At 33.8% G+C, this 26,035-nt stretch overlaps 1 protein-coding gene across 2 annotated transcripts in view; it reads right to left on the bottom strand.

Annotated features, from left to right (window-relative positions):
• Positions 1-26,035, bottom strand: part of MOXD1 (monooxygenase DBH like 1) — an 82,653-nt gene that overhangs the window by 34,273 nt on the left and 22,345 nt on the right. The window lies entirely within an intron of this gene.

Raw genomic sequence — 26,035 nt, 5'->3', positions numbered from 1 at the left:
CCTTACTCTCCTCCCTAAGGTTTTCTCCTGGAACTTCCTTAATCAGTCATTTGCACATAAATCCTTGTGTCAAGGGACTGCATCTGGGAACCCAACTTAAGACAAACAACATGATGGAAAAGCACTTTTTGGACCACATTTTCTTGGGTTTCATTCTTGCTCCATTACTTTTATTTATTTATTTGTTTGTTTAAATATATTTGACATAAAACTGTGTAAATTTAAGGTGTACAAGTTACTTTGCTACATTTATATATTATAATATGGTTGCCATTGTTACAATAATCAAACTTGCTAAAAGACTTATCTTAATCCAACCACAACAAATAAATGAATTTCTGTGACTTTCTCTCTTTCCTTGTTGCTTAACTTCTCTCTACCTCAGTTTCCTTTTCAGTAAATCAGTGATAATGAGGCTTACTGACAAGGTTACTTGAGAATTATGTGGCTGACACGTGTAAAGCCAACAGACACCTTGTAGGTGCTCAATGAATGATACAAATATTCTTATAAGTTGGATTCTGGGTTTGTTAGTACATTTTTAACATTGTGTGCACATAGATAACAAGCAAGACTATATGAATAATCCCCTCACAGTTCTGGAACACAGTTCCAGTGTTTCAAAATCTATTTTAAGGTATATACGTTACAAATATTCAGATGAAAAATATTATCATGAGCAAATGTTTATTGCAAAATATATATTCATATTAACTAGGTATTTATATGCAAATTTATTTAGGATTTTCAAATTTGTATGTATAAGACTGATGTGTATTTTCTTTAGAGATCTTTTTATGAAATATGACCTCCCTCCTTTCTCCAAAAGAAATTTAGCTACATTGACACTTCTTATATGTGTTTATGTACACTTCTGAATACAAAGTTTCCTTACCATTTTGATCTGAATATTTTCTCTCTCAAGAAAGGTCATTCATTCATTCATGTATGCCTGCACTCAACTAACCACCCCTTCCCGAGAAAATTTACCTACTACGTGCTCTTCATTACTAAGGGAGGAAACAAAGATGCATCAACTATAAATCTGAGTCAAACAGTTCATGTGCTAGAACCCCTCCCCAGGAAAATTTACCTACTATGTGCTCTTCACTACCAAGAGGAAACAAAGATGCATCAACCATAAAGCTGAGTCAAACAGGTCATATGCTAGAACAGCAGAAAAGCTAAACCCAGAGAATGAGTTTTTGGTTGCATCAATTCCCCTAGAAGACCCTCCTACCAGGACCCTGAACATCTTAGACATACAATTTGACTAAGGATGATGTCCACTTCCTTTAGTGGCCTACACCCATCTATGTGATTCCATCCTTGAGATGAACTGAAATTGGTCCAATCACAGGACTTTTACATGGTGGCAGACAGAAAAGAGATGTCCTCTCCTGTCCCCTGCAAGTGAAAGAGAGTTGGGGTTCCCATTTCTCTACCATAAGGGAAAAACCTAAGGATGAAGACAATACAATGTTAAGGCAAAGCTGAAAAAGAAGCTGCAGCTCTTCAAACATATAAACCTCTGGACTAACGGATTTGCTTGAAACAAACCCAAACAACACTCAGTTGAAATCAAAGTGGTTTGATGCTAATAGTAATTATCAACAATTGTTTTCTTCATTCACACTTTATTTGTTTCCCCTCTTTAGACAAACAATGAAAACTGAGATGAGTACCCAAATTTGCATTAAGTTAGAAACTTTGTTAATTCAGACTTCTGAAAAAAATTTAAAAAGGAATTCCAAAAAATAACAAATAGCTGAGTTCTATAGCATGGTTCTATAATGTGTTTGAAAACTGATTTTTTTAATGAGAACACTGAATATTTAGAACATGCCAAAGCAATATGACTCATTCTATCTCCTATTGCTCATCTGCAAAATGTCCTCACACCACTTTCCACTCACAGCAATCATCTAGTTCATGCCTCCTACCTATCTATCCTGAGTTAAGCCAACAGCCACCTACTTAGCTTCTTGGGTGCTTAAGTGGAGTGCACAACACTCCATATTCTACCCAAAGAATCTTCCCAAATCAGCACTTTTCATTATGTTAATCTGACTGGTAATATTCAAAGCCTCCACACTACCCATCCTGTACTTGATCGAGACCACACTTCTTTTTCTGAGATTCAGGGTATGCTCTCATTATTTGCATGGTGCCTACACAGTCTCATATGCACGAATTTTCAGTCACAGAAATCCCTTCCCTTTACATGTTCAGTCTTATCTTCATGACTTCATTTACACAGTTTTCTCCATCCAGTACATCCCCTATTCAACGTTGCTTATTAAAATCCCACTCATTCTTGAAAGCCCAGGTTTTGTTTTTGCTGGATGCCTTCTCTGAATATTTTGGCTCACACTTGCCTTGTTTCTCTGAACTTCTTTCAGGAGGCAGTACTGTGTGGTAGCTTAAAGCCAAACACTTGGTTTGGAATCCAGCGTCTGGCACTTACTAGCTGTGTGACCTGAGGCAAATTACTTAACCTTACTGAAACTCAGTTTTCTTATTTATAAGATTGAATTACCAATCGACTTTAATCCATTATAAAAAGTAAAGGAGAAAATTTGTGTAGCATACAATAATTTTCAGTAAGCAGTTGAAAACTATACTCAGTTCTGTACAACTTAGCATATATATATATATATATATATATATATATATATATATATATATAATGTTTTTGTTGAATGCAATTATGTCATATGTAAATTTTTTTTCTCCTTAATTGGAATAGTAACTCATTGTTTCACCACTTCCTTGCTCACAATTCATTACATGGAGCAGACTTTTTAAGAGGCTTTTTTGTGTGCATTATAATTAGGAAAATATGATATCAAGACAAGATCTTGCTAGTTAAGCTTTGGCATGCTATTGTTTATATCTTTATAAGTGTAAGCTAATTTAAATGGAAAATTGAACTGTGTTTTAGATTAACCTGCCTGTCAAATTCTGGTAATTCATGGAATTAAAACTGCATGCAATTCAAAATCATAAAGAGTAGGTATGATTTTGCTGTTTCATACTGTAGAAAAATGGTTCAGAGAACTTTTCCAACAGTTTTATTGGTAAACACATGCTCTTTAATGCAACAATGCATACATCAAATGTGTGAGTATATTTGGATTTCTGCCAACCCTATTCCAGAGTAGAGAGAGATGCACATGGACGGAGATGTTTTATGGAAAATGAAAACTGCAGAAATGGTGAACATGTGATAGGATTATAATTCCACATCTCAGAATGACAGGGAAGACATAACTCTGCAATAAAATGCATGGACACTCCAACCTTATTTTATGTGACCCATCTTCCTATATCCTAGAGAAGTGAACTAAAAGTTAATAGAGGAAAGAATTAGAAGCAACAGTCAGCTGGGAAAGAAAACATTAAATTACCAAAACAATGGGGAAAATATTTACAACATTTATGTCAAACAGAAGGCTAATACCCTCAATACAAAAAAGTTCCAATAAAATAGACCAAAAAACCCAATAGTGAAAATAGACAAAGTACATGAACAAAAAGTTACAGCAAAGAGATTACAAAGAAAAAGATATTAAAAGTCATTCATAATTAAATGGAAATGAAAACAACATACTCTTTTTCTTTTACCTATCAGACTGACAACATTTTAAAAGTCTGGTAATATGCAGTGTTGGAGAGTGTCATGGACTGAAAGTTGTATACTCCCAAAAGTCATACATTGAAGCCCCAACCCTGCCTTGAAACCTACCTTGCTGGCACCTTGATCTTGGACTTCCCAGGCTCCAGCACGGAAATACGTTTCTATTATTTAAGCCACTCAGTCTTTGGTATTTTGTTATGGCAGCCTAAGCACACTAGTACAGAGGGAAAGCATGTACTGGCATAAAACGAGAAATAAGTTAAAGTTGCTAATTAAATTATGTTAAACTCAGATAATGGACTACCACAGAGTCATAAAAAAAGGAGCATAATGTCCTTAGGGTCTAAAAACATATACATGTATACACACCTGCACACACATACACACACACACGTACAAACAGAAATATGAAAATATAAACAGAGATAGACATAAATGTATGTAATTGCACATGTATAGAAAAGTTCAGAAAATACAAAAAATACTAATGATGGCTTATGGGAAGTGAAACTTGAGTGGGAGAAGTTAGAGCTTTTTGCTTTTCATTTTATGACATTTTGTATTTGAATTTTTTACAGTGAAAAAATACTAACTTTATAATATACTTTTAAAATTCTGGTTTCATTCCTTATTAGCTGAATGCCCCCTAAGATGTTAACTAACAATATGAGTGTCTATTTCCTACATCACAATGTGATCATGAGAATTACATGAGATACTGGAAAACCCCATGCAGTGCATAGTATATACGAATTATTCATCAAATATTACTTCTCATAATTCTCATCCATAATCTATTTATACTCCATATGTATTTTATTTATGTTTCATTATTATACTTAATTTTATAATAGAGTCTCCAAAACCCTAGAAAATGTTTATTTCCCTACATAGTGCAACATAATCTATTTTCTTTCATAATATTTTAAATTAAAATTTGTTAATTAGAGCAATAATTGACCAAGTTGTATTTGAGGCTAGGCTGCTAGAACAACATATTGTTACTCTGAAACCCACTTACATCCTCTGAGGTTTTAGGCCCTTAGATTAACTAAATGAGTTTTCTGCCCAGATCTGCTGTCAAGACTTCACAGTCCAATGGCAGATGTTACCACATGTTGCTTCACTCCTGAACAGACACAGCTCCTGCTGGGAGGGTCCCAGCAGAGACACCGAGAAGTTTCCTTGGTTCTGCATCAAACATTTTCTGTCTCTTCAGATTGTTTTTTGCTTTTTGGTTTCCTTTGAAGTTATAGTGCTAGTCTGCTTTTGTTGTTGTTGTTGTGTATGGTTTTCCCCCCCGTTTTTATGGTTTAAAGGCCTAATAATTCCATCCATGAAAGGACAAAACTCAATTACTAACAGATGAGCCCCATGATAAAACACCATAGCCCCAAATTAGGAGAAAGAAAAAAAAAAGTATTTCATCTAGTCTAATACATAGTCTAGTACATGTTACATATAAAAATCTATTTCTGCATATTTTAAAACTAACTTTTTAAAACCTGTTTTCACATCCTGAAACTTCTAGTACCTGTGTTTATCATAATAATTTTTGCAGTTTTTTAAAAAAGCATATTTGTAGCATTTATTCAGCATAATTTAAGGATTGCATTTCCTGCAGAATTTTAATAAATGGGTCATCTTTTTATTCTTTTGAGAGTAGGAAAATAATCATTGTATGAAAATTTTTATTCCTCCAGGCATGGTTTAAAGATTAGATCTAATTGTAAGCAATACAAATTAATAACATTGCCTCATGCAGAATTCACCTTTCTAAGCCCTTATGCCTCCTGCTGCCTTCCAGTTATTTGAATAAATAAGTCTTCTCCAGATGTAGCTTTCCTGAGAGCAAAGCAAATGTCTTTGGGGTTATTTGTTTGCTTTTGATTCAATTTGAAAAGTTTATACACAGAGAAAATAACATAACATAATTAATTCACATAACAACCACCCAGAAATAACATCTTGTCACTATTACTTTGTTCTTCATCTTTGCCCCGACTAATGCAGCACATTTTTCTGTTCCCACTAGGTATTCAATGGTGACCTGAATGGCTAAACCTCTACATCAAGATGGGTCTCAAGGACAAACTCAGGGGCCATTAGTCTTAACAGGTCGGATCTGCTGTTTTTCCTAAACATGTCAGCCATCTCCTTTAAATGAAACCTAAAATAACTTTTGTAATTAATACTTTTTATCAGAGTTTAAATATTTTCAGGTCTGCAGTCACAGAAATTACATTAAAAATGGATCTACTTATGAAGGAAACATAAAAGCATGGGTGATTTATTCCAGATTTTTCTCAATCAGATAAAAGCCACACTCAATCTAAACTTCATAATTTACAACCTGCATAGGTATTCAAAGAGAATTCTGCAGTTTCTGAAATGTGGCCAATCTCCTTTCTTGGCAGCTGAAAGAAGAAACCTAAAAAAGATCTGATAAATTGAGTTATGATAACGGTTCCAAAAGAGACCTCATCACCTTCTCTCCCCCACGAACCATCAATTCTTTCAGAATTTTATTAAAGTCCTAACCCGTAATGTCAAATGTGTTGCCATGTGTTTGAACTTCTACCTCCACAACAACCCTGTGTGCATGCTTTCCTTACTTCCAAGGCCCCTTTCACACTTGAGGCTGCCTTTTCCTCTCATATACACTGTCCAAAGATGTCCGGGCTAAAATCCTAGCTCCATCTTCTGTATCCTGAGCTCTGCAATGAATCATTCCATTCCTTCAATCAAAACCCAATAGTTTCACTTTGCCTCAACAGAAATTCACTTTTTGGCTTACTATCTATTCATGTTTTCAGTAATCCTGTCATAAGAAGCACCCCCCCCCCCCCCCGCCAAATAACCAAAAATATGTGCTGTTGCTGCTTTTGATCATGGCGTTCCAGTATTCTTAATCCTGAATGTGGCAAAACTGAATTGGACCCATCAGAACTTGAGCTGACACTAGAAGGATAGCTAGATGTGCTGAACGTCCCTCACTTGAAAAAAAAAACATCTGGATTCTCAAGACTTAAAATAAACATGCCTTAAAATGTATTCATAAGTTCAGAAAGAAATTAAAGGAAATTTCCCAAAGGTAAAATAAAAAGAATATAAAATTGAAATCAAAGTGATAAAAACAGAAACTAAGGCTCCTGTGAGAATCTGTATCTACTATGATTCGAGAGTCTCCAGGAAGAACAGTCACGGATATGTTAATCCAATGATGGGGTAAGACTGCACTTGACACACACCATTTCCTCCTGCACCCTTCATTTAGACATAGATCCTACACCCTCCAAGCTGATACAACTCCAGTGAAATGGCGGACTAGAAAAATATCTAACTGCTGGCAAAGGCAGCCAATGAAAAAACCTGTCTGTCTCTGCCACATTATGGGTTATGATGGACTGAATGTTTATGTCCCCCCAAATTCATATGTTGAAGCCTTGATTTCCAATGTGATAGTATTTGAAAATGGGGCCTTTGGGAAGTAATCAGGGTTAAATGAAGTCATGAGGGTGGAGCCCCACTGATGGGATTAATGCCCTTATAAGAAGAGACACCAGACAGCTTGCTCTCCCTGCCCTCAACCCCTATTCTCACCCAAAGAAAAGGTCATATAGGCACACAGTGAAATGGCAGCCACCTACAAACCAAAAGAAGAGGCCTGAGAATAAAACCTGTCTGGCTTCCTGGCCTCCAAAACTGTGAAAAATATTTCTATTGTTTATCAGCCTGTGGTATTTTGTTATGGTAGCCAAGCTAAGACATGGGTGGAAAAATACAATAACATATTCTCCCCTAGAGATGTGTAAACATAGGTCCACCCTCATGTGACAGTGGAATTTGAATTTAAGCCCTGTATGATTGGGAAAATTCCAAACCAAGAAAATAAAGAATCCCTCTTGGGTTACCTCCTCTGGCTTCTGGCAAAACAAACACAAATATAATACTTCCTGGAAGAAGCATCCTCAGTGCAGTACCTTGCGATTCCCATAAATTAGGTTAACTCAGCAAAATTTAACACTTTGAGAAATAAGAGACTACCCACAACATATTTAGATTCCCAAGGACTTGAGTTATTGCAATTATCAAACAGAAAATAATTATGTATACATTATAATTAAATGTTTAAAAAATAAAATATGGAAAGATGAGTAAGAAATATCAGGACTGATTCAGCAGATATGAAAAAGAACAAAACAGAATTTCTAGAAATAAAAGAAATAGACATTTAAAACTCTATGGATAAGCTAATGTCATAAAACTCTGGATAAGTAGATGTCATAATGTCATATTAAAAACAATTTAATGAAGAATTACTGAATGTGAAAATATTCTGAAATCAAACTTCTGCAAGATAACTTTTTTTACTTTTATTAAGGTATAAATGACATACACTAAAGTGCATATATTTAAAATATAAAATCTGATGAGTTTTGAGATATGTACACACCCATAAAACCATCACCCACAATTGGGATAATGAATATGTTCATTATCCACAGAAATTTCCTCATGCCCCTTGGCAATATCTCATTGTCTTCTTTCCTTGTTCCATCTCCATCCCCAGGAAACCACTCAGTGTTTTCATGTCACTATAGATTACTAGCATTTTCTAGAATTTTATAAAAAAACGAAGTAATATAATATGTACTTTGTTTTGCCTGGCTTTTTTCATTCAACATAATTATTTTCAGATTAATCCATACTGCTTTTATGAATCAATAGTTCATTCTTTTTAGTTGCTGAGTAGTATTCCATTGTATGAATATACACAGTACTTATCTATCCATTCACCTACAAATAGACATTTGGATTTCTTGGCTACCACAAATAAAGCTGCTGTAAATACTCTTTTACAAGTCTTTGTATGGACATATGCTTTCATTACTCTTGGATACATAGCTAAGAGCAAAATAGCCTGAATATATGGTACTGTATTTCTAATTATTTAAGAAAGTACCAAATGGTTTTTCAGAGTGGTTGTACTAACTTATATTCCCATCCACGATATATTAGAGTTTCAGTTATTCCACATCTTGCCAACCCTTAAATTTTCATATAGCTATTCATATAGGTGGTATCCCAGTGTGGTTTTAACTTGCATTTCCTTAATGAGTAATGATGTTGAGTAGTGTCTCAAAACAGTGGACATAGGGCAGAAAAGGAGACTGATCTCTGAGAAATGAGAAACATGAGGTCATTTCCTCAGCTTACCACCGAGAGAGAGTTTCCAGGCTGTTGCAGAACCTGGCATTCTCCCTGAGTTGAGGAAATAGAGCTGGGAGTCCAGGGGGGCCATGTAGGTTACAGTTCACATAATAAAATATGGGAGAGGAGAAAGATTTACAGAGAGAGAGAGTACTCAGGACATCTGCATAGGGTCCTCCTCAAGTGATTTACTGAGCACTGGTCCTCTTGTGCAGGTGAAAATCACCCTAAAAATTTCTACCCAAGACCAAAGAAAAATCACTCTAAAGAATTAGAAAGAACAAGGCCAGAAATATCACAATGGAGAGAATAGAGCCTTTTCCCAATAAACTGTAAAATCTCTTAATTCACAGAGCAATAGGTAAAGTACTCAGAAGGGTTTTGCCTTACAGTGGGTAAAATTAGTATCTAAAAGCTTAAAAATAAGACCCAAAAGGTTTGATTTCAAGTATCTTGATAACATCTCAAATAAAGCTCAAGATTATTTATAGGAACATATATCCAGCGACCAGTAAGGTAAATTAAGCATGTCTGGCATCCAACCAAAAATTACTAGTCATACACAGAATTAGGAAAATAAAACCCATAATGATAAAACTCAAACTAAATTAACCCAGAAATCATGCAAATGATAGAAGTAAAACACAAGAACATTAAAACAGATATTATAAATGCTTTTCATATGTTCCAGAAAATAAAGCAAAGATTGAAAATGTTAATATAGACATGGAGGATATTTTTAAAATGCTCAAATCTAACTTTTAGAGATCAAAATTACAATGTCTGAGGTGAGAAATACAGTGTATAGTAGTAAGAGTAGACAATGAAGAAGAAAAGATGAGTGAGCTTGAAAGCAGAGCAATAAAACTATTCAAAATAAAGAATGGACTGGGGAAAAAAGTTTCAGTGAGTTATGGAAAATCCAGGAGCAGCCTAACATACATATAATTGGCATCACCATAGAGGGGAGTGATGGAACCTAGAACTAACACTGCACCTAATGATAAAAGACTTAATACTTTCTCCCTATACAAGAAACAAGCAAGGTGCTCACCCTCACCATTTCTATTTGTCACCATTGTACTGGAGGTCCGACACAGTGCAATAAGAAAAACAATTAAAAAGAAAGAAAGAAAAGGCATCAGATCAGAAAGGAAGAAGTAAAACTGTTTTTATTCTCAGATGACATGATGACCCATGTAGAAAATCCAACTAAATCTGTAACAATGCTGCTAGAACACTAGTTCTAGATGAGTTTATCATGTTGAGGGATACAAGATCCATATATAAAAATCGTTTGTGTTCACTGGTAACAAATAATCAGAAAATAAAGTTTAGAGGTAAATTCTGTTTAAAATAGCATCAAAAATATGAAATACTCAGGAATAAATCTCACAAAAGCTGTGTAAGATCTCTACATCAAAAACTAAAAATATGGTTTAGAGAAATTAAATAACAAAATATTCATGACCGTGTGTTAAGATAAAATTTCCTTAGTTACCACACCAAAGGCATAATTCATAAAAGAAAAAAAATAGACTGGACTTTACCACAATTAAGAACATCTATACTTCAGAAACACTGATTAAGTGAATGAAAAGACATACCTTCGATTAAGACAAAATATTTACAAATCAATTATGTGGTAAACAAATTGTATCCAGGATATTACAGAATTCTCAAGACTCAATAATAATAATTTAAAATCCCAATTTTTTACATGGACAAAGATTTGAAGAGTCACTTCACCGAAGAAGACATACAAACGGTAAATAAGCATGTGACATGATGTTCTTGGTTACTAGTGATACCTTGGTTACTAGCGAAATACAAATTAAAACCAGAATATGACACAACTAGTAGAATAGCTAAAATTTTAAAAGACATACTACTCCAAGTGTTGATGAGAACATAAGCACCTGTAACATTCATATATTGTTGCTGGGAATGTAAATTGTGCAACTACTTTGAACAGTCTGGCAGCTTTTTAAAATGGTAAACATGTTGAATGCTGCATGACCCAGTCATTCTACTCCTAGGTATACATCCAAGAGAAAAGAAAGCCTATGTTCACAGAAATACTTGTATACATGTGTTCACAGCAGCTTTATTTATAATAGCACTAAGGTGGAAACAACACAAATACACATTAAGTGAATGGATACACAAATTGTGCTATATCTATACAATGGAATGCTACTCAGCAATAAAAAAAATGAAGTATTAAAACATAAAAGCATGCAAAAACATGGATAAATCTCAAAACAATTCTACTGAGTAAAAGGAAGCAGACCAAGAAAAAGTACATATAGTACGATGATTCCGTTACGTAAAATTCTAGAAAACTAATCTATAGTGACAGAAAGCAGATATATAGTTTTGTGGTGACAGAGGAAGGGAAAGGAGTGGGGGAAAAAAAGATTACAAAGAGCCGTGATGAAATTTGGGGAATTTGCTTATAGTTTTAGTGTGATGATGATTTCAGAGGTATACACATGGATCGGAATTTATTAAATTATACATTTTAAATATGTGCAATTTATAACCCATTATACCTCAACAAAGCTGTTAAAAATAACACCATGTAATATCACTACATTCCCTCTAGAATGGCTAAAATGAAACATACTACTACATGAAGTATTTACAAAGGGCAGAGGGCAACAAGAACTGTTATACACTTTGAAAAACTGTCTTGTATCTAGGCTGGAACTGTTTCTTGGGGCAAGAGTAATGGTATGCCAATCCCAACACCAAGCCTCAAATGGCCTTATAGTTTCACCTCTCGTATTTGGAACCTTGCCACCACCATTTGAACACTCAATCAAGGCTTCTGGAGAACAAGATACTACAAAGGAGAGCCTACTTTCCAGGAGAGGTCTCCTAGACCTGCCTACAAAGAACAGACTCCCAATCATCTGAGAGAGCCCAGCCACAATTAAAGAACTGCCTAGACAACCCAAGCTAGTTGTAGACCTCTGAGTAAGCAAAACAACTAGCAGAGAATCCCCTGGCTGATCTGTAAACTACAATGTATGTGTATTTACTTAAAGCCTTTAAATTTGGTGGTGGTTTGGTACATAGCAATAGCTGATAGTAATAGCTAACTGATACAAATGAATACAAAATTCTGATACAGTCAGACAATTAAACACTATACAAAGATGGAAGGGAACGCATTATTTTCTATGCACAACCAGCATGGCTGACTTGCAAATCATGTTGAGCAAAAGAAGCCAGACACTACTGTACTACTGTCTGATTCTCTACATAAAGTACAAAAAAATTAATAAACGAATTTTTAAAAACAGAATTGGTAAAAGATTGAACAGCAAATTCACCGAAGAGGAACTATGAATCAAAAGAACCTCAGTCTCACTGGTTGTCTGAGAAAAGCAAGGCAAAACAATTAAAAATATTCATTTTCACCCATCAGTAGGCAATAGATTTAAAAGATTGAAATATTCAGTATCTGAGAGGGATTGAGGAAATATGTACACATTGCTAGTGTACGAATTTTTGAAAGTAATCTGACTACTAAAATTTGGAATGCATGTAACCTTTACTCAATTCATTTAGGAATCTATCCTATAGAAATGAAACCACTACTATGTAAGAATATACTTACAAGAATATGTATTGAAGCATTGTTTATAGATAAAAAAAAAAAAAATCAAATCACCTTTACTATGGTTTAACTTTGGATGGCCATAAAAACTGTGATTTATATGTAATAAGGAATTTAATTCTATAAATATTAAAAGGAACGTGTTATATTTTGACCTGCAATGAAAGGGGTGGTAAATTGAAAAAGTAAATTTCAAAGTAGTATATGTAGTTATCCAACTTTTGTTTAAAAAGAGAAGGGAGAGTAACTCAATAAAATCTTATGTAATTTTGTAAATGTTTTCTTGAGCATAGAGTTATAAAAAGACACAAATAAATCTGTTAACATTGGTTACCTCAGGGAAGTGGAATTTGGAGGAAGGGGGACACCACTATTATTTCTTTAATACACCTTTCACTATTTTTTCTTGTAACAAGTACATATTACATTGAAAATGAAACAAGTACACATGTTAGAAAGTACTTCAAAAAACTGTCCAGCATTTTAATTAAAATAAAAATAAGACCACAGAGACACCGGATTAAATGCAGTTTTCAAATCTTATGTCAAATCAGCACAGGTAGACACAGACGTCATACAAAATAGACAAAAACAATGGAGAAAAACTCATTGTCTTGAGAAACAGTGTACAGAACAAACTCCTCAATCTTTAAAATGATGAGGGAAAGAAATTTAACCCTTGTGATATCTTTTCAAGATTTTTAAAGGTCAGTCCAGGAGCATATCATATCACATATAAATTTCATATAATTATCAATTCAAGCTGAAGAAGAAATAAACTATTCCATAAAACATTTTTTTAGCACTTGGAATAAATATACTTTGAAATAATGTGAACAAACCAACGATCTGTTGGAAATTTTTATTTGCTATATGAGTGGAAAATATTACTCAGAGTACTGACATTTCCTGTTTATCATTAAAAAAAGAACTTAATTCTCTAACCTTGTAAATTTAATTCAATTTTGAATCTTATGACTTCTTGCAATGAGAACTTGCCTGACATAACAAGATACATTTGGCAGGCTAGTTCTTAAAATAACTAAGCTTTATCTTAAAAATGAATATAGAAATAAAAAACTAAGGTAGTAAGAATAGTTAATTTCAGTTATAAAGGAACTAATATACCATATAAAATCCAGTTGAATATAAACAAACATATTTAAATATTTTCCCTCTTTTTAATGTTTAAAAAAAGTCAATGAAATCAAAGTAAGTTTTACAACAGCTCTAAATTACTAGATAATTACATCTAAGTAATTTAGAGTTTTTTCAAAAGCTCTAAAAATTCTTCCATAATAGATTATTAAAAGAATGACAGAGTAGAAAGGGACATAAATCTTGGGTATGCTTTTCACCTTGATTTTCTTTTATATTTCATACATTGAAAGAGCGATACAGACAAGTAACAGCAATTTGGGATTCATAACCTGAATTTGAATTCCAGTTTCAATTAAATAACTGGATGAGAAGGACAATGTTTTTTTCACTAGCTTTCATTTTCTGCAACCATGAAATAAACTGTTGACAAAAGCAAACAGAAATTTTAGAGTGTCAAAGTAAAAAGAACCAAATACTATAGAATGACAATATTTCACATCTATCATGCCTCAGATGCTTCATAACCATTTTCAAATAATTTTCACAGTAATCTTATTAACAGGTAGTACCTCCATTTTGCCAATGAGAAAAAAAGAGATTCAGAGAAGTTCTGTTTAAGTTACTCAATATCATGTAAGTGGTAAATGAGAAAGCCAAGAATTGAAAGCCACTCTAAGTGACCAGGAAGACAAAGCTTTCCAAACTTAGGCTCATATAAGTTAATTAAATTATCAAGTCCCCCCACTAGACTAAGTGAATAATGTTTATAATACTACATACTCTGTGACTTTAGGAAAGACATCAAATTTTTCTGAGCCTGTTTCCTCATCGGCAAAAACGAGTAAGTAGTAAAAAAAAAAAAGCACAGTGGCTGGTATATAATGAGCAATCAATAAATATCTGTTTTCTAATATTCAATATTTTAAATCGCTTTCAGAGTAATCTTGAGAAGACAGGAATTATTATTTCCATTTTATGTGGGTATATACTGAACCAAAATTATAACAATCAATACCAAGGCCTGTTACTGAATACGCTCCTTGCTGTGATGAAAAACTTGTATTCAATTTCCGTCCCAAAGAACTGATTTTGCCTTGAAGACATGAAGTTAAAATCAACTAATTTGGAGAAAATTACCCAATTTCATTAATAAAGATGATTTTAGAAAGCCTATGGACATTTTTAATAATTACAAGAAACATACATCTCCAGAGGGTAGTGTTAAAGCAGTATTTTTTTTTCCAAAATCTCGGGCTATAAATTTCTTGCGATAGATCTTTATTAGGCCCATGATTCAATAAAACAAAAAGCTAAATGATACAAACCTCTTCTATAAAGAAGCCCTGGTTCATTATATACAATTAAGCTATTAAGAAAACGTGACTGACATTAACAACGGGAATGGACATCCAACAAACTCAACAGTCAAGTCACTTGACAATGAAGGCTCTAGGGAAGATGCCTTCATTTCCACAAGATCTGAAAGGTCATCCATCACTCAGAGGAATGGCCTGCAGTTTTTCTTTAGAGAACTAAATGGTTGTATGCATATGTGTGCAATTAAGAGGTAGTCTTGATTTCTATTTCCGAGAATGTGACGCAACTTGTCAGAGTATTAACATTAAGTAAAACTGGTAAATTGATGTCTGGGGACAAAGCTACACAATAGTATCATTCAGGATAAAATCAGTGACCCTATTTAGGTACTAAAAGCTGCAATATTTCACACTAGGGGCTTTGGTATGGTTAAGGCATTCTCTGATCAAAAAATGCAGTTACCCTGACAACAAGTAACTGCAGGGACTCTGCATTCTAATCTGACATAGCTAGACTATGGATTTTAAGTTCAGCCAGCAGCTGCTAGTTGGCTCTCGCAGGAGCAGATGCTGGCTGTAGCATCAAATATTGTTTGCCACATGTAGGACCAGATGGAGCTTCTGCACAGACCAACGCGTAATACTTCAGAACTGTAATGCTGAAGCATGAGTCCTATTTTTTAGCCAATGAATGCTGTTTACCACAGACCTAAAAGTCATGTTTTGAGGTTAAGCCAGCAAACATGTTTCTTCGCGTTTATTTTTAAAATATACTATCTTCCTCAGGGTAAAGTGTACAAACAGGAAAATTAATAGCATTGGGCAAGTTATTTAACTTTCCTGGGCTTCAGTTTCCTCATCCGTAAAATGAGGATAATAACAACTGCTTCCTAGTTTGTTTTGTTTTGTTTTTATGAAGATTGATCATGCACAAAATGTACAGCTCTCTCAATAATTGTCTTATCAGCTAATTTTATTTTGGAACTTAAGCATATAAACAGAGATTTGTCTCCTAGCCATCCTCACCACGTCCTTACCTACCTATGATGCATTTAGTTGTACGTTCCCCAAATTATTCTTTCCATATGGTATAGGACTGTGCCCAAACCTCCGCTACTCTCCCCCTTCTTTATGCCTTTATTGCCTGTATTATGTAGTTGGACACCAATGTTCACTTCCCAGCTTTGGGGTGTCTCTATTACTCACGTGTGCATCTCTTCTCCCCATTTGACTGGGAGGTCCTTGGGGTGAAATGCAATGTCTTATATGGCCTTACATCTAAAAAAGACATAGCACTGAGTGCTGTCCAAAGCAGGCACTCACTAGGCACTCATTGATTCTTCTTTACAGTTTAGAGCTCGTGTGAAGGAATATTTCCAGCTGATTAAGAGATATACTGTATTAAGCATTCCTCTGATATCGGAAACAACACAAACCAAGGGCCTGTCTTACATTCTCAAGACTTTCTCATGCCAAGCTAAAGGCTAAGAGGCTATAGGTAGCACTTACCTACTAAATAACAGTGTTTTACATGGTCTTGCCTTTCCTTCATATTTTAAATTCCACATAGAGCAATTCGGTGAGATTTCAGTGATGAAAAGATCTCCCTTTATTGGTAATGGAATGCATTTAAATTCAGCAAGGTAGCCTTCAGTATACAGTTTCTAAAATGGGCCCATTACATTATAAGCATTAACATATAGAGTTAACTTTGATGTATACATTTCACTAGAATATAAATCTTTTTCCCTTCATAGAAGAAAGTATCCCTTATATCTGAATTAGTTCATGTTGAAATTTTATAATGAAACTCAGCTGTGGTTCCAGGAAACAGCTGGTGTTTTTGCTTCTCCACTTCCACAAAGAAATATGCAGTGCGTCAAGGAATAAACTATCACAAAACCATAAATTGCTTAAATCTTCTTCATGTGCAGACAACTAACAGGCCATCTCAATAGATGTTCAATGCATGTTCAATTTTTACAATATTTGTTGAATAAAACAGTGTATTACGCTAAAAATATGTACTGATGCTACATAATATGAAGAGCATTTTACTAGGTGCTATAAAATATAATTTAACTACAATCTCCTGGGAAACTTTAGTAAACATATAACAGTGATTCTCAACCAGGGGGTCTGTATCAAAATCACCTGGGGAACTTTTCCAAAAGCCAACAATCACCACCACCAACATAAGGGTCTGGACTCCATACCTAGATGTTCTTTTCAGATAATTCTAATATGCACCCTAGTTTATGAATCCAGAAAAATACAATAACTCAAAAAAGCAAGACTCAACCATAACGTTACGATATGTGAGTTTAACATTTTTCTTCATAAAATCGATTAAACTCATATATAATCCGAATTTTTGATGTAAAAATACATTCATTTCAAATGCACCAAGAGAGTCTTGATATTCTAAAGAATACAACTGTGCAGCCTTTTACAACTTGACTAGGGTTGTATAAACTATCCTTTGATTTATGAGTTTTATAAACTTGAATAGTAAATATCTCATTTATGTAAAGTGAGTTTCCACTACACATGTATTTCTTTCTGCCAATAGTAATTTCTTTCCGCCAATAGTAAAGATCCATTCAGAAAAACTTAAAAATTTCATTGTTGCATCAAAAGGGAAATAATGGATGTCATCTTGTTTTAGTAAGTACATAATTTTTTCACATTGAAACCAGACATCAAAATAAAATTGGCATATTATACCCTATGGGAACATAGGCAAAAATTATCTTCATTTCTTTTGCAATTTTTTATGACGGGCTTTTATTATAGTTTATTTTATAGATGTTATAAATTTATCAAATTTATAAATTTATTATATACATTTCCAGTTTTGTCAGTTTCAATATTTAACTAAAGTCATAGTATCTTAAGGGTTAAAGGTCACCTAGAACAATGTCTCAGTCGTACAAATTTACAGTCTTTGAAATGTTGATTAACATGAATTCAATCTCCAGAGCAGCACTGTGGTGGTGTAGCCACATCCATTTTCAGCTGACCAACGGTTAGTGCAGCATTAGAACCCATACTCTCAAACTGGCTCTTAAGCAACTCAAATGCCAACAGTTTTAGTTCTCTTTCCAACAACATAGCTCTTCTTGTTTTGGGGGTACTTTTCTCTAGGAAATTTGCCACAAATTTAACTCCCAAATGAAAACGTTAATATTTCTTCTGACAGGTCTCCTTTTATAGGCCATTATAGTGAAGCGGAACAAAATAGGTAATTACCATCATTTTCATTTAACTCCAAAGAGGATTGTAACTAATTTTAAACTGAAGGCCATGGAATAGTTTCCAATGATCCTTATGCTACAAGATGTGCCCAATAAAGTCAGGCTACTTTCTTTCCACTGAAAGTATTTCTAGTTCCTTTCTCCCTATCATCATTTCTGAGATTTAACATTCTATGCCTTTTTGTAGCCATATGCATAATCTTTCACTTAATTATCTCAATTCTAACTTTATTTAAATGACTTCTGAAATCACAAGTGAAACTTTTTATATGTCATTACTTGTTAACAAGTATTTCCAAGCCCCAAGAGTGAAAAAAGCAGGCCTCTTTGTAATCAAATGCCAGATGACTATATCTAAGTCAGTTCCCAGTATCTTTGAACTGTATCTCTGGGAGGTTCTGGTGGGACCTATCCATGTAGCCCACCATCCATGCACTGATTCTGTAGGACACAAAAGTAGCCTGGATTCTTTTTATTATTATTATTATTATTATTATTATTATTATTATAATATTAATTTCAGGTGTACAAAACAACATAATGGTTAGACATTTACACCCCTCACAAAGTGATATCCCCCTCCAAGTCAATTGCCTCTCTGACACCATTATACGTCTGTCAAAGAGTAGCCTGGATTCTAAGAAGCGTATTCAAATGACCTGTGACTGTATATAAGCTACGAGACATTTCTCACACAAATTATTTTTCATTGTAGCATATACCATCTAGAAAAATCAGAAAGCCAGAGCTAGTGGTGGAAATTATATCGAGAATGGGCCACCAGTTTTGTCAGCAAGACCTGTATTCACCTTAGCTCTGCTTCACAGAATGTGGGTAATATTAAGCAAGTCACTTATGCATGTCATGCCTCTGTGTGCTTATCAGGAAACTGGTGGTAATTCAACTTACCTCGTGGGAAGCTGTGAAAATCTAACAAAATAATGTAGTAAAGTAGCAAAAAATAAGTAAGTGTTTTACCTACATACTTTCATGTATATAAGTAAAAGTCATTCATATCTTAATATCACACTTCTTAATCCTATATGCCATTAACATACAGAATGCAACATACATATCTTAGTACTCTTTTAATAAAAGTGCTGTTAATTAAATTATTTACCAATTTTTATAGCCAATAATTATCAATAAATGTGCTAACGCTTTTCAGTTTTGTCATGCCACTTTTTGGACTACTTAAAAAAAATGTGCTAAACAAGGGAGAGTGTCGGATGGTAGAAGAAGAACAAAGATAAGCAAATACAGTTTTACGTCTGTTGAAAACGGCATTATTTTAGGCCACAGAATGGAAGGCTAATGGGTGACCTAAGAATGCGAAAGAATATTTCCCAGAGGATAGTCACCAGCTGGATTTTATCCTTACTTAGACAGTAACAGGAGGAAATTAGCTTAAATTTCATTTGGTTTAGAATAATGGAAGCAAGCTATGAAATCTAATTCCCAGGGAATCTCTTCTTCAAAATAAAATAGAGACTTACTGCCTACCATTGTTTCAGTGCAGTTTTAAGTATGAGAAAAATACAAGATGAAGTTTTAGTCATCCATCTCTATAATCCCCATCAAGAGAAGAAAACAAGCAATTACAAGCCTTTTATGAAACAGGTGTTTTCACATGTATTCATTTTATCTTCACTAGAAATTATTTTTCTTACTTCACAAAAGAAGATACAAATTCTGAGAGTATAATTTGCCCAAGGTCATTGAGCTAATGAAAAGCAGAGTTAGAGTACAAACCCTACCTATTTCCAGAGCCCATTCTGTGCAGTGTACCAACTGTTATAAGCCTTAATCACTCTGGCACTTTCAATTTCTATCCTTATTTTAAAATGGCATTATTTACAAGATTTAAATATATTTATTTCCAAGATTTAGAAGTACCTGCAACACACAGAAATTGGCAATAATGTCTTTACTGAACTAATATATGCCAAACACCTAAGAACTCTCATTTGATAATGACAGCTACTATTTGAGACAAGTACTATTATTATCCCCATTTACAGATGGAAACCTAAGTCTCAGAATATATGCTAAGAAAGTTCATGTCCAATGGACTAAAGAAGGGGGCCTTTTAACTCAAAGGCAGGCAGTGGGGAACTAAGCATTTTCACCCTGCCATGCCCAGGGATGTTGAGAAGCAAGCATACCAGGAACTCAGACCACAGGACACAGAAACCCCAGCACAAATTTCACTTCGAGTTTTCAGCAAGTCATAGATATTTAGAAATAAAAAGAGCCAATTGAAATCATCTGGTCCAATCCCTTTATTTTACAAACAAGGAATCTGACGACCAGGGTGAGGTTAAGTACTTTCTCTAAGGTCAGAAAGCTAATTAGTGACAGAGTTAGCAATAAATCACTTCCACGAAAAGACATGCTTTCAAAGTGAATTCAATTACCTTGTATTCTCAAGTGGAGATTAAGAACACCCATGTAGCTAGATAATCTCCAATGTTTTTGTGAAGTAGATGTAACTCAAGAGGATCTCAAAAGAACTTTGCAACACGCAGCAATCTTTAAAATGTGCTAAGTTGAGTCAACTCACTGTTAGGGGCAGTGTTCTACCAACACTTTTTTGTCTAAATTACAGTTTCAGCCACATAAATGGTCAAATATTTTAATCTCTTCTCTAGTACATAAAATGTATATAAAATTTCACATATACTTGGGTATAAGGGTAAAATAATTCTGGTATTTATAAACTTTGGATGACAAATTCCCAAAGAAGAGGATTCTTTTAAATTTATAGCATACCTTTTTCCACAGATCAAGAATCATCCATTTTGTCAATGAATGACAAAATCCACAGGTGCCAGTGATAATGCATTGGTATTAATAACCAAATACAGTGTTACAAAGTATTTAAAAAGAATGGAAATATTTTCACATTAAGCCTTCTTTGAAAGTTAATTTCTTTCAGCATACTAAATATAAATCTACCTAAAGATCCAAAGATTTGCCTTTAGGAAATATTAAATTAGTACAGAGTAAACAGGAAATATCAGTAAGCCAAAAAAGAGTTATATGAACTTAGAATGGAAATGGGTAAAAACACAAACAACCATTCAGTCAACAGCAAACACCCACTAGTCTGCCACATAATAAAGTGAAACAGGTGAACACATGAAGAGAGAATGAGAACAAATGTGTAAAGTCTGTGGAAACACATCCTAATGACAAACTAAAATGCTATTTCCATCAGGGGAAAATAATTGCATCAATTGAAATATATTTTGAAATACATACCATTTCAGGGATAAAAAAAGGAAGACAATATACTGACAGAGAAGAGAGAATTATAATAGTTGTCAAATCATGTAGTTTGACACTGAGAATTTCCACAAGTTGCTAAAAGTAACCTTGCAGTCTCACACATTTTCAGCAATAGAAATCCTCTATCATACTTGACATTTGAGAATGCGTTAATACTCAAGTTCTGCATTTGACTGCATTCTATTAGTTAAAAAAAAAAAGGGAGGAGGGGGATAACATAATAGAAAAATTGGGCTGGGCTGCAATGTCCATTTAACATAGTATATAAAGTCAAATGTTTATGTTACGTGTCTAGTACAGAAAAATCAGTTTTTGAATGACTATTTTATGGCTTCTAGGGTATTTCACGGTTATTCAATGACAATTATGCTTAGATTATCTTGTCCTAGGAAACATTGCCCAAATTAAACCGTTTGGATTTATGAATGCCACGAACAGAAAAGAACAGCAACATCTAATTTCATGGCAAGAAAGATGTTCTGTTCAGTACCAAGTACAAAGCACAGCATTTTCCTTCCTGCATCTGTTGAAGAGAATGACTGACAGTGTTTTGTTCACCTCCACAGCAGAAAGTTCTCAAGGTGGCCTCTCTAAATGAAATGAGTGACAATCTAGGTTTTATTGGAAACTCTGATTATCTAGAAAGTGTTGGCTGGGTTGGGATTCTTCAGCAACCGTGAGACCTGACAAGATGATGATTAACAATTGTGTATTTCTAGTGATTTACATAATTTTATTTACTTACTTTATTTAACAAACAATGTGTGCCCACCACTGTTCTAAATACTTAGACTCCTTTGATTCATTTTATAGTCATAATAGCCCTATTAGGCGAGAACTATTATGCCCATTTTCCAGATAAGAAAACTGAGGCATGGGGAAATAAATAATTTTCCTGGGGTCACACAACAAAAATAATCCTCTCTTAAAACTCAGCAATGGTCAACCTCTTAGATGATGCTCTATTCTTTTCTGGGCCTCCTTACTAAATAGCAATTTTCAATGAAAAGTCACTCAGAATGCAACATGGAAATAAATGGCCTAATAATAACAGTTGGGCTTACTAAGAGTTTTCTGTGTCAAATACTGTGCAAAGTGTTAACAAAATTTTTTTTGAAAACTAATATTGAATCTTCACTCTAAATAATCATATAAGGAAGGTACTATTCCCATTTAAATGGTAAAGTTGAGCTGTGGGTGACTAATAACCTTCCAACAGTTTAAGTAGGAATAATGGAAAGAAAGGATTCAAACCAGGCCCATTGGAGCACAGAACCCACCTACTATACCACAAAGTTTACTGACTCCCCGTTAGGAAGCAGGTCTTTTAAGGGGAGATGACTAAGAAATGATGTCAGTCTGGGTGTTTTTCTCCTCTTTATCATAACAGGCCATCTACAACTACTTATTAAATTGAATAAGCATATCATGTTTAAACAGATGAGTTAGGATTTTAATTTATCTATGAAAATTCCCTGACAATAGTCCTCAAAAAAAGCAGTGTTTAAACCAAGTGATAATCCCAGCTTCTAGCAGAGTATATCCAATCAGTAACTGGTAGGTGATAATGATATTACTAGAGAGAGTGGAAAAAATTACTTTTCCCTCCAAAATTTTAAACTTACGGTAAAGTCACATATTTGGCAAAACTTAATTAGGGTCATGTTTAAATATGGAGAGATGGGCTGGACAGTGGGTCTCAGAGAGACAGAGATGATCTCATACGAGAAATGTGGTTTTAATATAAATTAACAAGAATTTTCTTTTTTACAATCTCTATACCTGTCTGCAATTGTGATGTGCTGTTATCTGACGATACAAACATTTTCAAATCACAATTTTAAACATTTTTGCAAATATCAAAATATTTAATCAATACTCTGGAATCACAAGTGAACTGGAACAACCAATATTTTTTTTATCATAATCCCATCTCTCTTGCAAATGGATTTACCTTTGTTAGTTTATAATTTTAGAAATTATTTACCTTATTATTTCATACTTGTAGTAAATAATTTTTATCATTACATGATTAAAATTTAAATTAATATTTTGAATTTTAGTCATTCTTACTAAATACATTCATGATCAAATCATTGATTTTTTTATTTATTTGCTTAGTTTTATAGTTATTACAACTACAAAATGTATATTAGATAGTATTATTAATGCTTAAATGATAATTACAAATTTTTCCTATGCTTGAAATGGAGTCAAGAGAATGAAATTGATTTCTCACAAAACTACTATGATCAATATATTCTTAAAACTCACTGCAAATGACACATAGCACAATACAATATAAAAGCAATTTGTTTTTGTTTTTGTTTTTTTTTCCTGAGAAAGTACTTTTTGTATCAGAGAAGGAATGAGGCTTTCTGATACAGCAATATTTGGGACAAAAAATAAGGAATAAGGAGAAGCACTTAGATGATGGCTTCTCAAAACATAGGAGTTTTTGATTCTATGTAAAGAAGATATTCTTTTTTAAATTATTAGAAATCATTTCCACCAAGGAAAAGAGGATGAAATTAGATAAATTCTTACGTTCTAAATCTATGAATTCTACTATAGAAATGTATTCAAATTACTGTAAACTGGCATAAGCTGCAAAATAAAATTGTTTTTGAAAGGCGGTCTCAAAATTTATACAACCTAAATGTTTTGAATTTATTTCCCTAGTAAAGCTTTTTTTTTTTTTTTTGGCTATTATCCTATTTGAGTTCATTTTCGAGTGAAGTGTTTCGCAATACTTAATAAACTTTAAAATATTTTAGGGATTAACAACAAGCTTGGAAATGTTCTATAAATGGTTTTCTTATATTATAATAGAATTTTTAAATCCAGCCACCAACCCTCTTCCCTGCAAAAAAAAAAAAAAAAAAAAAAAAGTTTGTATAAGCGCTCCTCTCCAACCTGCTGCCCCTCCCTCAAATCCCCTTTGCTGGGGTAAAGACCTTCTGTCATTATAGACCTCCAAACCCTGCAGAAAGTGCTCCTAAGCCTTTCAAGTCACTGATCCCTCTTGCTACACAGTGAAGATAGCAATGTAGACCCAAAAGTACTTCATTCTAAGCACACCCTTAGATAATAGATGCCCACATATCAGAGTATTACTAGGATATGCTTGTGGTGGAAAAGCTAGGCTAAGAATTCTTACATGAGGTATCAATATTTTGTACATGGAGGGTCAGAACATATACTGCCCTCCCTTAGTGTAGACAATTATATTTATTTCATTCAACTTAATTTTTAGCATTAATAATGACAAGAATAAAAATGCATTAATTTAAGTAGTTGAGGACTTCACATCCCATCAATTAACATTTGCTGAAAAGTGAATCAAGGACCTACGTATTTTGTGAAACATTTGTTTTCATTTCTGAACCTATAGTTTTATATTTGTCCCTTAAGCCAGGTTTCAATTAAATTTACTGCAAATGACACACAGTAATACATGACTCACAGTGTATATAAATATAGCATTCTCTTCTCTGAGACTTTTCATTGCTATTAGGAAAGAACTTAGGCACTGTATTAATACGTAAGGCTAGAATTTGCATTCCCCTTTCACCTGTATAAAATAGAAAATAACACTGCACAGAGGTAAAGGACTCATCTGTAGTCATATTGTTGTAAGTCTTCTGATTGCAAAAATATTTAGACAACTTACTAATTCAATAAACATTTGCTTAACCTGCTCCTCTTGTCTATGTAGTTATGAATCATTCTGTAAATGAAAGGCAGATCTGTGCCACTGGACAAATATATTAGAAATTAACAAATGTAAGTCACAGTATAGAATGTACTCAGCATTTCCATCTCTGCCAAAATGCTTTGAGATGGGTAGGGAAAGTGTTCTGACTGCCCACCTTTGACAGATGAGGAAATCAGGGCCTACAGTTACCCCGGAGCCACCTACCTGAGAGCACATAGTTAACTGAAGAGTCAACCTACAAATCAAACCTACATATTTCCTCTAGATTCCAGAATCTAGACGTCTGCTCCTTTCTCACATCCACCCAGCTTCATTACAGGGTCTGATATTTGACAAAAAGTTGGCAATGTCCGGCCTCCCAAATGTTTACAGTATTTAATATGCATTATTTAATTCTATCTTATTCTTTCCTGCGTCTTGGTCTTCCCTGCAAAAGTCTTGTCTCTTATATTCTCACTGTTGGTTCTTTGAGACCATGGATCATATCTTCAGCCTCTGTGGAACTGCCAAAAAATCCCTAACACAAAGACAAGGACCTGCAAGTTTTTTTCAAATACTTGTTCATTCACTAACTAGATGCAAAAGTTTTGGGAGACCTATCTCTGGGGGAGTGGGAGGAAATTTATGCCACAAGCAAATTAGGCTTATTTATTACATAAGTGTTTTGTGTTTTTTTTAATTCTGTAGGAATTTCCTAATTTTCTTGTTTTCCTAGTTTTAAAAAAATAGTGTAACAATTATTTTTCATGATAATATTCAGTATTTTCAATGAAGTAGATATAATCAAATAATTTTGATGGGGAATATAACCTTCCTGGTTATAATTTATCAATAGACAAATATATATATTACCTTAAATTGCAATTCCAA

Source organism: Rhinolophus sinicus, chromosome 2 (genome assembly GCF_057876585.1).
Source record: "Rhinolophus sinicus isolate RSI-liver-muscle chromosome 2, RSI-T2T, whole genome shotgun sequence".
NCBI classification, from domain to species: domain Eukaryota; kingdom Metazoa; phylum Chordata; class Mammalia; order Chiroptera; family Rhinolophidae; genus Rhinolophus; species Rhinolophus sinicus.
Note: the sequence above shows the minus strand (reverse complement) of the source record. Positions and strands in the feature narration are given on the sequence as shown.